Source organism: Eleutherodactylus coqui, chromosome 10 (assembly GCF_035609145.1).
Source record: "Eleutherodactylus coqui strain aEleCoq1 chromosome 10, aEleCoq1.hap1, whole genome shotgun sequence".
Taxonomy (NCBI): Eukaryota; Metazoa; Chordata; class Amphibia; order Anura; family Eleutherodactylidae; genus Eleutherodactylus; species Eleutherodactylus coqui.
In genome coordinates, this window is record NC_089846.1 from 27,882,032 (window position 1) to 27,894,147 (window position 12,116).

The following is a 12,116-nucleotide window of genomic DNA, read 5'->3' on the forward strand; positions in this document are numbered from 1 at the left end:
AATTGAGAAACGGTGGACCATTTCATAATGAAATACTGGACCTGTGGTCACCACACTTCCTGACAACTGTCTCTTGTGCAATGCACTTTACACTACTGCAAATACTCATTGACCCTTGAACCGGTCAATATTTCTCCAGGATTTTAATGGCATCTAATGCTCTCCAATGTGCATCCCCAAAGAACTGTGTAGATTCTAAGATCGATGGTCACAAAAGATAACCGGTAAGCAATCTAATGTTTCTTTCCAATACTTGTCCTCGACCTCGGGTGCAAATAATCCCTGTTACTCTATCCTTGACATGTTTGTCCATTTTAGCATGTACCTATGACTCAATTACCACTAAGCAGCCAGTAAGGAGGAGGAGACAGTCCGGTGTGAGAACATTAAGGATTCTTTGACCAGGAAGACCTGAAGTTTGCAGGAATTCCGTGAAAAGAGCACAGACTAAGCAAAGCCCATAGGAGAACAATGAGGAGCGAGCAGGAGCAGACCGCTTTGAGGTAGGAGCATTTTTGAAAATTATGTAAGATTGATTAACTCCATGGAATGAAGGTCATAAGACTGATTCTTTTGCCAGCGTGCCTATGAATCAATGGGCTCTACACTGCTACTGCCTACTGGTTGAATAATGTTCCAGAATCTCCGCCATTCTCCACACTCTCTTCCCAAATCCACATTACTAAATAACCTCACTTCAGTTGTAATTAATTGTGAATCTATAGATTGGCAAGGATTCCTGTGTACACACGGTGGCACTGCCAACGCAACCAGTTCATGTGGCTGATAGATGTAGTGTGTAGCTCCAGTTCTGGGAGGAGGTTTGAAGTTCATCTGTTGTATTAGAGATGCACTTTATTAATGGTGAACCTAATACGCTGAAGTAGAATTATTTCCCCCCCTCCCTCCTTCTCTGCCAGGTAGTCTCACAGAAAATTCTCAAAACCCTTTCCCCCCCCCCCCCCTTTCTTCAAAATTTGGCAAATTTACCAGCCCACATAAATTAAAGTTGGCATAGACATGGTATCTGATGAATCTTTTGCTTTCTGTCTGTTCCCCATTTTCCTCATGAGACTGATCCAATCACATACTGTGCAATATATGCTGACATGTCTGCTTTGTTTCCAGACATAGCTCCACACTACAAGGGGTTGTCCCATGAAATAATGCTATCGGGATAACTATTGGATTGGATGGAGGTCCGACTGCTGGGACGGCCACTGATCACGAGAGCAGGGGTCCATAAGGTCCTTGAATGAATGGAGCGATGGTCAAGCATTATTACTGCTGAATGGAGCGGTGGTCAGGCATTATTACTGCTGGATGGAACGGTGGTCAGGCATTATTACTGCTGGATGGAGCGGTGGTCAAGAATTATTACTGCTGGATGGAGCGGTGGTCACATGTGCAGCTACTCCTTTTATTTCAGTGGGACTGCCAGAGATAGAAGAGCACTTGAACTTGACTATCTCCAGCAGTCCCGCTTGAAATGCATGGGGAAACAGTTTGCATGCATCTTCATGACCTCCACTCCATTCATCAGGGAACCTTTTGGGACCATATAGTTATGATCTGTGGATGTCCCAGTGGTGGGACCCACCAATCACATAGTTGTCCCCTATCCTGTTGATGGGGAATAACTTTATTTCATCGGTCAACCTCTTTAAGTTGGGTTGAGCTGCAATACCAGACACAACCTATGGACAAGAGTGCCACTGTTTCTGGAAAAGAGTGACATGCCAATGTCAACAGGGAACACTTTTTTTGGTCTCTTTTTGCTCAGTATTTTGTATGTATGGCATGGTATGAAGAGGGCCTATATGTGATATCATGTTTTTAAGGTAGAATGGGGTGTCTCTTTAAAGTTTAGCAAATACTCCTTTAATTTAGCTTGTGCAACCTTTCTTATCTATGCATGTAATAATAATAATAATCTTTATTTGTATAGCGCCAACTTATTCCGCAGCGCTTTTAGAACAGGGGAGCACAGACGGTACAACAGTTACACGTAGTAATCAAATTAATAGGAAACAACAGTTACATGTAGTGTTCAGGTTTGTAGGGAACAATAGGGGTGGGGGGCGTGGACCAACAAACGTACATACAACAAGGAGGGGGTGATACAGGAGGTACAGGGAAAGGAGGTATACATGGTAGGCAAAGTGGAGAGTGTGGGGTAGATAATAGTCCAGGTGTGTGGTGGGAGGGGCAGAGGGCATGTTGTAGGGGTGAGGGGGGGGATTTGCAAAAATGTTTTTTTTAGGCATGTCTGAAGGTTTGTGCATCTGGGATTGTTCGGATATTTTGGGGTAGTGCGTTCCTGTAGACAGGTGCAGCTCTGGAGAGGTCCTGGTGGCAGGCATGAGAGGTTCGTATGCGGGGGAAGGTTTAGTCTGAATATGTTAGCGAAACGGAGTGCGTGGGTTGGGTGATGTATGGACAGGAGGAAGGCGATGTACGGTGGCGCGGTGCCATGGAGAGCTTTGTGGGTGAGCGTGAGGCGTTTGAATAAAGTTCTGTGGTGGATGGGCAGCCAATGCAGTGACTGGAACAATGCAGAGAAGCCGCTTGATAGAAAGATGAGTCTAGTTGCCGCATTTTATATGGATTGAAGAGGGGAGAGTCAGAGTGTAACTACTCTCTTCCTCCTCCAAAGAATGGGGAGAGGCTGAAGATTTAAAATCGATGACCATATCAGGTACACATGGCTGAATCCTACTGTGTAGAGCATTGGAGCAGATAGCGCTGTCAATATTGCAGTGGTCCTGGTACTACAAGGGCAGTTTCCATTGACTTCAATGGAAGCTGTGCCTGCAGTACTAAACTGGGCCACTGCAAAACAGACAATGCTATCTGCTTCCAGTGCTGTCTGCATTGACGGTGCTGCTGGGGATCAGCTGATCAGTAGGGATCTTGATCAGTGGATCCCCGCTAATGAATTATTTGATAACCTTTCCTGAGGATAGGTCATCAAAAGTAAATGTCCTAGAGTATCCCTTCAAGTGTAAAATATCCAAAATGCCAACAATGTAGGGTTCTATCGAATGAGTCCATTTTGCTTTAAAGTAACTGAATAGTTATAATCAGTCTGACATCCTGCTCTGTAGTAGCTCTTAGCCAACACCGTGATCCCAGCAGTAGTGAAGATGACTGATGGTGCCATAACCTCTAACTACTGCTTCCTTGGTGCGGCGTTGGGGTGGCAGTGGTAGTCTCAGATATTCCCTACACTGTCCTTATGGTCATAATTAGATGTCAGCACAGGGGAGTGGGCAAAACTGGTGACATCACTTTCTAGTGGTTGTTCATCCACTCCACTCTGCCGCAACAGGTGAGAGAAACGGAGCCATAGAGAAGAGGTGTAGAAATAATTTTTTTTTGCCCCTTCTATTGCATAATATACCTCACATATACCTGCAGCGTCCAAGGAGTGGGCCCACAGCTGAGGAGATAGCGGGGTAGATAAGGCCTTGTCACAGGGCTCTACCATCTCCTCCCCTGGGGTTAGCACGGGACCCATCCAAGTTACCGCTGGGGGAGTTTCACGAGGTAACCCAAGTAGAGGTTTACCTGAATGTCCTTTGTCACTTGTGACGCCACCATTCCTTCCTCTGTGGTGAACTCCAAAAGGTCGAAATAAGTAGTCCACACACAAAGGGAAACGTTTCAAAAGCAAAGCCGAAAACGGTCGGCCGTGCTCCTTTACTTGGAAATAACAGTTCAACAGTAATATACACGCCAGCAGGAAAATGGTGCAGAACTCAAAGTGGTGCCACAGGGAGGATTCACAGGATGACAGATGACTCCACAGTCTAGTTATCTGTGGGGTTCTGTTCCCGGCCAATCTCCTTCACTCTCCCCAGCTATCTTCTGGTCAACTCTCACGTTTGGGAGATGGGCACTCCACACTGCATGGTGGCTCCTCTCTCTTTTACAGTGTTTAGGCTGGTATCTCCTAGGGCACTGGTGGCGAACCTATGGCACGCGTGCCAGAGACGGCACTCAGAGCCTTCGCAGCTGGCACTCGCCACCGTCGGCCGCTCACCACATTAGTAAATACTGGCAGGGGTGCCACAGCTCCCCTGCTGGTATTCACTCAGCAGTGCTGCTAGAAGCGCTAATCCCGGCGCACACTGTGATGTCAGTGTGCAGCTGGGATCCTCCTCCCCCCTCCTCTGACGCCTCCTACTTGGTTCCGCAAGACAAGGGGAGGGGAGGAGGTGTCCGGCAGCACGTCACAATGTGCTCCTGGGATCAGTGGGATCAGTGGCAGAAACAGCGCCAAGCAGAGGAGCTGGGGGAATTTGGGTCTCATAGGGGGGAGGGGCACTATTGCTACAGGGGCCACTTTGGGATGTCGCCTTTTACTACTGGGGGCCATTGTGGGATGTCACTATTACTACTGGCTACTGTGGGATTTCACTATTACTACTGGGGACGCTGTGAAGTGTCACTATTACTACTGGGGACCACTGTGGGGTGTCACTATTACCGCTGGGGCCATTGTGGGATGTCCCTATTACTGCTGGAGGCTGCTGTGGGATGTCACTATTACTACTGGGCTGATGTGGGATGTCACTATTACCACTGAGACCACTGTGTGGTGTCACTATTACTACTGGGGGGCCACTGTGGGATGTCACTATTATGACTGAAGCCACGGTGCGGTGTCACTATTACCGCTGGGGCCGCTGTGCAAGGGTCACTATAACCACCAAAGCTGCTCTGGGGGGGGGGTCACTATTAGCACTGGGGCTGCTCTCGGGGGGTCACCCTTACTGCTGGGCCGTTCTGGGGGGGGGGGGGTCAATATCACTGCTGGGATATGTTTACACGAAGTGGAAATGCTGTAGAATATCCTCAGCGGAAATTTCTGTGGCAAATTCCACAGCATTTCCGCATCCAAAAGCAGTCAAAATCTGCACCCAGTCTATTTTGAAACAGCCTTGTCCTTTTAAGAACGACGGAGGTAAAAATGATACGTCGTGATAAGCCCCGCCCCCTGACATGTTGGCACTTTACAATAAATAAGTGGGTTTTGAGTTGCAGTTTGGGCACTCAGTCTCTAAAAGGTTCGCCATCACTGTCCTAGGGTAAAGCAGGCCAAGGGCAGGCTGGTAGATACCTTTCAGCCTCTTCCATTCCGGACCACACAGAGCAGATGGACCACACAGAGCCTCACATTCCAAAAACATACCAGTAGGTGAATATAGATTGTGAGCCCCAATCGGGGCAGAAAATATCAAGTGATGTAAAGTTTTGTGTAATATGTACATGCTATATAATGAAAGGTGATTATTGTGAAACACTGCGAGAACATACAAACTCCATGCAGATGTTGTTGGATTAAACCTACAACCCCAGCACTGCAACAGTGCTAACTACTGAGACACAGGAGGACCACTACTGAGGAAGAACCATTCAGGTTCACTATGAACCAAACTTTTATCAAAGTTCAACCCGAAACAGGGTTCATCTGCTTTGGTTCACTCAACACTATAGTCAACGGGGCCCATTCGGCGCTGGTATATGCCAAGGAGCGAAACAAAGGAAATATGCAGGAGACCGAGGAACAGGTGTGAATGGGGTCTTAAACACAGGCTCCAGATGCCCAATGGAGATGGATATATGGGCGAGTTGTTTCACTTATGGTTATATGTGGAGGGCGTTACTAGATTAGGCTGGGCGTATGTTTACCTCGTACTACGCAGGCTCTGTACGTCTGTGTGATACGCAGTAACTCGCAGGCAATCCAATGTAATTGAGAGTGTTCTATTTTGCGCCAATAAATAGAGCCAATTGTTCTCTATGGGCGTGTATATACATGCACCTATACAGAATTACATTGCGTAGGTCAGTTGGTATACACGTCAACGCTAAGCAGCGGCGCAAGAAATATAAGCAAAAAACCCCAGGTTTAGTGTGCATGACTGCATGTATGAATATGCGGTCATGTGAAGTACAATTTTGCGTCAGTAGACAGGGTCGCGGTCAGCTCCATAGTAGCTGTAGTCAATTTCAATTTATAAGCCACTTGTTGTATTTACAAGGGCAAGTTTCACGGGTGAGTTCTGTCCAATTGCAATATTCACAGAACTTGCACTAGAAAAAAAACTATTTTTTTCCAATTGGTTATTTCGCATTGGCCTTTTTTTCCCCTAGGTCTGAGAGTCCGAGATAGAAAAATCACAGCATGCCCTATTTTTTTGAGGGTTCAGTTCAAGAATCACCCATTATTTCCTTCTGGGAGCCAAGAAAAAATTGCATTGCACTCGCTTGTAAATGTGCGTTTCATGTGAGTACGATTCAATTTCCTATTTTTACTATTCGAACAACGCCCAATTTTCACGTGCGTGAAAAAACCCATGTGAAAATGACATCTACAGAAATGCGCAACACAATTGTGAGTGAAATCACAGGTTTACAAATACAACGTCGGTCCGATTTTTCTACGACCAATATCGCACCGTTTACATGCGAGTGCGAAAAGTTGTGTTTTTTTTGACTCCCTTATGAAGTAATGGCGATATTTTTTTTTTTAACAGAATCACCCGAAAATAGAAAAATGCTGCGATTTTTTCTGACTCTTGGTCAGAGAGGAAAATCGCTCATATGAATTAACCCATTGAAAATAATGGGTTCTTATCACGTGCGAATTCCATCCGTGTCGCAATTGAACGGAACTCACATGCAAAAATCATTTAAGTGAACACACCCTCCTCTCAATGTGTTTTTAACTACATGAATAATTTTTTTTTTTTTCTCGGACCAATTCTGTTCAGGAATCGCCATTTCTACTGGAGGAAAGAAAAGTTGCACCGCACGTAAATTACGCTTTTTCAATTCTTCACATGCAGGAAAAACACATGGGAAAAATCGTATGTACATTTCAGACTTTTTATGCCAGTTGGTAAAATTCCGTAAGACGCACAACTTGTAATAAAATATATAATATGTACGGTATGTAATATTTCTGGGGCCAAGTAGCAGAAAACAATATTATAAGAAGGCGGTTATAAATTACAAAGCTGTAAAATACCAAAATCTATTTTGCAGCAGTAAATCTGCACGGTGGTCCGCGTCCGGCGCGGTTTATTTATATTCTGCTGCCGCTATTTTAATGTATATTTTGTCAGCACAATTTAAGAGCAGTTTCAGCATTTTAATTCTCCGCTGTGTTCCCCCAGAATCCCTTGCAGACTGGTAGTTGCCAAGTGATGCACTGTTATGTGTTCCTGCCGTGGTCCTGTCACCAGCGCTGGCAGAACAGGGCCACCTTGTGACGCCAGCTGGAGAGGGAGGAAGTGCAGCGACACTGCAGGCAGCGAGGGGTTACAGGGGGGGAGGAGACCTGTGCAGGCGGCATTACTGGCATGATAGCTGCAGAAAGTAAAAGCAGGAAGACTGGCGCACCAATAAGTAGTTACATAGTATATAAGTATAGGACTACTTATTACACAATGCCGCTAGCCATGGGTCAGGCGCAGGTGACGTAGGATGACGCCACGGAAGGCTACACGTAAGTGCAGGTTGTTACTAAAACCCTTCTTGCATTTTACTTTTTACTTCTCCAGCCGACGCTGCAGAGGCTCCAGTAATTCCATAGATGAAGGTAATAGTTAAGCGCTCTTTCTGTGTTCCCTTGCTATTTCCTAACTTGCACTTGCTGCTTCTTAACCCTTTAGTGACACCGCCTGTATTAGCCATAAGGACGTGACGATTTTGGGGGAATTTTCAACTCCGCTTTTCAAAAGCCATCATTTTTTTAGTTTTCCGTGGATGTGGTCGTATTAAGGCCTGTTTTTTTCTGTGGTAGACTGCCGTTTTGATTGGTACCGTATCTGGGTGCATGTAAAGTATTGTAAAACTTTTATAAACTTTTTTTGGAGGGCAAGTAGGAAAAACACATTTTTGCATTTTTTTTTTTTTACACAGTTAAGGCTAATGCCCACGGACAGATTTCCGGAAATCTGCAGCGTTACACCGCATAGCTGAATGTTCACGCTGCGGAATTCCACCGCGTAATTGCAGCGTGAAATAACCCGCGGCATGTCCTATTTGCTGCGGGAACGCGCGCGGAAGCTTCCATTGTAGTCAATGGAAGCCGGCCGTCACACTGTACTTCCACTGTTAGTACAGCGGAAGTATCGCATGGATACACGACACCACCCACCGCCAGCCACGTCATGCGCTGTACTGCGCATGAGCATCGGCGCATCACGCGAGACACACACAGCGGATCCGGGAGGTGAGTATGGGGTCCTTGGGGAGGGGGGGGGGGCGCCGTGACTGACTTCACTGCGATATTCCGCAGGCAGAGGCGGAGCCCGTCATGGCTGTGGGCATGAGCTCATGCCCACAGACGGGTTATTGCTGCAAAATTCACGGCCAGACGCCCGCCACGAATTCCACAGCAATGCCTGTCAATAGACATGCTGGGGTAATTGATTCTCCCCTGCCCACGAGCGAAAAGCAGCTGTGATTTTTCCGCTCGCTTGGGAGAATTCGCACGGAAAAACTCACAGACTGCTTCCATTGAAGCAGCGGAAGTATCTCGGGAAATCGTGTCACCGCCTAGCGCCGGCGTGTCATGCGCTGCACTGTGTTGGCTCGCTAGCAGAGACTCTCGCCGTGGATCCAGAGAGGTGAGTATAGGATCTCTGGGGGGCGCAGGGTCTGATTCCGCTGCGATATTTCGCAGGCGGAATCCAACCCGGCCGTGGGCATGAGGCCCTAATTATGCAGCATAAATGACATGATAAAGCCTTTTTCTGTGTTTTGGATGATTAAAACATTACAAAATTATTAGGTTTTTTTTAGGTTTTTCCAGTTTTGCACAATAAAAGCCTTTTTTTTTTTACATAGTTGCATTAGTTTTACTGAATTTATTACATCGGCACAGAGACCACGTATGGCTGCGTGAACACTGCGCATGCCCGCGTATCACTCGCACACGGATATGCAAAGTGTGATGTTTTTCTTCTTTTTTAATTCAGAGCGGGGATGCGTATGAAACCGCTGGCCATACAAATGTATAGGGCTTAGACTGCGTGGAACGCAGAGAAAGAGAGAGTGCTGCGATCTAGTTCTCATGTGTACCTACACGCACATATGCATGGAGCAATGAAAGTCCATTGACTTTCATTGACTCCATTCACCGTGTATCACGTGTCTGTGCAACGCATGTGTAATACACGGTCGTGGACATGAGCCCTAAGGCTCGGATCACACGGGCCATGGCCGTGGAAATTCTGTGCGTAACTTCTGTGCCGCAAATCCACCCGCAGCTCCTAATCCCTGGATTAGCCAGTCATGTGGATGATATTTTTCAAAAATCTCGGCCGCACTGGGCAGCCAATCCGTCGTGGCAAAGCTGGACGGAACCGGCGATGCGGCGCGGAATTGACAGCCGCAGCATGTCAATTCTTTTTCCGTTGCAACCTAACTCCTCTCTATGGGGAAAGAAAGCAGCAACAGAATGCCGGCGGCTGAACCGCTCCAAAACCCGTGGCGAAATGTCCCGGGTTTTAAAGCTGCGGTGGAAATCTCACTGCGTTTCGGTGTGGCCAAGTCACGGGATTTCCACGGGATTTTTCGTCCCGTGGGAACCCAGCCTTAGGAGTTTAATGTAAAAGCAAACTTCTAAAAAGAAAGCTATGACAAGCTATGTTCTAACGCCGGACTTGTACCCATCACTCACTTGACCCGGTGATTTAGATGTGGAATGCTCCAGAGAAGAGGAAGATGAGATGTACACTCGTTAGCAGAAGAAACAACGCACCAAGGTGTTGTTACAATGGGATACAACTTTCAATGTGTGAATGATATGATGATAGATGGAAGTGACTACAATATTACAGCGAAAAGATGTTTATTGGGGAAAACTGTACTATTCAGAGGAGGCTCTAGTACCCTATGGCAGGGGCGTAACTATAGAGGGTGCAGAGGATGCGGTTGCACCCGGGCCCAGCAGCCTCAGGGGGCCCATAAGGCCTCTTCTCCATATAGGGAGCCCAGTACTATGAATAAAGCATTATAGTTGGGGGCCCTGTTACAGGTTTTGCATTGGAGCCCAGGAGCTTCAAGTTACACCTCTGCCCTATGGGACCTCCTTTAGCCTGGATATATGATGAGAAACGGTTGGGCATCGAGGCATACATGCTCCGGATGGTATCCTGCGGCACATTTGCCAACAAATATTGCGACTGAGCCTCTGGATCCTGCATACCTGTGGGCTACTGAAGCTGGCATCCTAGCAGACCCTATAAATGCTGGATTGGTGATAAATCTGGTGACCGGGCAGCCACAGAAGTGTGACAATGTTGTGGGGGCTTCCTGTGACCCCCTTGTGTGTGCGGCCGAGCATTATCCTGCTGGAAGTCGCCATGAGAGGAACACATGTGGCTGCAGGATGTCCTGAACATATCGCTAAGCTGTCATTGTCCCTCATGCCACTAGGGGTGACCGAGTGTTGTATGCGATGGCCCCCCAGACCATCACACCAGCAGGGGGCAGTGTGCCGCTCCAGAATAAAGGCAGGATTGAAGCTCTCACTCTCAGGCCTTTATACTCCTAATACGACCGTCATCAACTCCCAAACAGAACCTGAAATAGTCCCTAAAGATAACGGTTCCAGTCTGTAGCAGCCCAGGTTTCTCGTTCATGCCAACACTGCAAACTAAGGCGACGGTGTTGGGGTGTTAATGGCAGGACAGGTAATCGGTGCTGTAACACCAAATTCCCTTCTGCTAAGTGCTCGGAAATGGTTCTGGCAGACGCAGGGATCTGTAATGAAGGTACCACCTGTGTCCGGACGGTGGACAACAAAACTGTTGGATCTGCTCATGCTTGTTAGTGGATTAAATGATCCTCGCCACTGGTGGTCTGCCTGGGGTGTCCGGAGCCGGTTTGCCGTTAGTGCTCTCATGCAACCACTGGTTCCATCACCTCCTAACAGAACAGCCTAGATGGTGGGCAATTTGTTGAAACAACTATCCTGCTTCTTATTCGAGTGATGCCCCCCCTCAAGGTCTATTCACTGAGCAAAATGTCATTGAGGCGTCTAGTGGTCAACATGCTCCACACTACACAAAGGTAGCCTCGGAGAGCATTTATTGGGCAATAGGGAAAGCACTTTTATGGCATCTAGTGATAAGACCCAGTGTCTAATCAGACCACAACTGTCATCATTTATATATCTGCCTAAAACATTACTGCATGCTGACTTATGCAGCAATCCGATATTTCTATCTGGGTGCATTAGTTTGTTTTTAGTGTAGATAATCTAGGTTGTACGGGACTGTAATAGATTTATGTACATGAGATCTTATTGAAATGTCTAAACAGATTCAAAGGGGTTAACCCACCAAAAACATTTATTGCCAATTCATAGGATGGGCGATAAATATGCGCATATGTGTTCTATTCACTATCTATGAAGATAGTGGAGCAATGCGCTTGGCTATCTCTTTCAGACCCATGGAGGTGAATGGACCACCAGCCATACATAAGCCCTGTTGCTACATTTACTATGGTGAATCGGGGGGGTGCTGTTCTCATGATTCTAGTCATTATCACATATCCTTTGTGATAAACGTTTTTGGTGAACATCATTCCCCCACACTACAATTCTCAATCTCATGGCGAAGTTGTCCAGGTTCGGGTCGATTTCCGGCTTAAAAATTAACGAAACAAAATCCAAAGCTTTTAATGTTGCCCTGCCCCCACACACACTATCTTTGCTACAATCCAACTTCCCCTTTCAATGGTTGATGGGGTCACTGGGCTATCTAGGTGTGAGTCTGACTAATTCCTATGATACGTAATAGACACAAAACTATATACCACTCCTCCATAAATTTCGCCTACTGTTGGAAAGCTGGGATCGATACCATATATCGTGGATTGGAAGAGTAAACTCCTTAAAGATGTCGTTTCTTCCTAAACTTCTCTACTTTTTTAGAGCTCTTCCAGTTCAGGTTCCTCGGCATTTTTTGAAAACACTTCAACAGATGACCCTACACTTTATCTGGAATAACTCTATTCCTAGAGTATCACATTCCACTTTGTACAGACATAGGCAACAAGGAGGTTTGGGAACCCCACAGCTTACAAAA

The 12,116-nt window shown here is 46.6% G+C and overlaps 1 protein-coding gene across 4 annotated transcripts in view; it reads left to right on the forward strand.

The window, feature by feature from the left end:
• The first annotated feature begins 418 nt into the window (after window positions 1-418).
• The window catches only part of TMEM268 (transmembrane protein 268), a 40,063-nt gene continuing 28,365 nt past the window's right edge, over window positions 419-12,116 (forward strand). Inside the window, exon 1 of one of the 4 annotated variants that reach the window (XM_066580718.1) lies at window positions 419-503. The gene's annotated coding sequence lies outside the window, so the exon portion shown is untranslated. Of the gene's footprint in view, window positions 504-7,344; window positions 7,613-12,116 lie in introns of those variants that run through there. The other 3 variants (XM_066580715.1, XM_066580716.1, XM_066580717.1) reach the window with 3 other exon arrangements.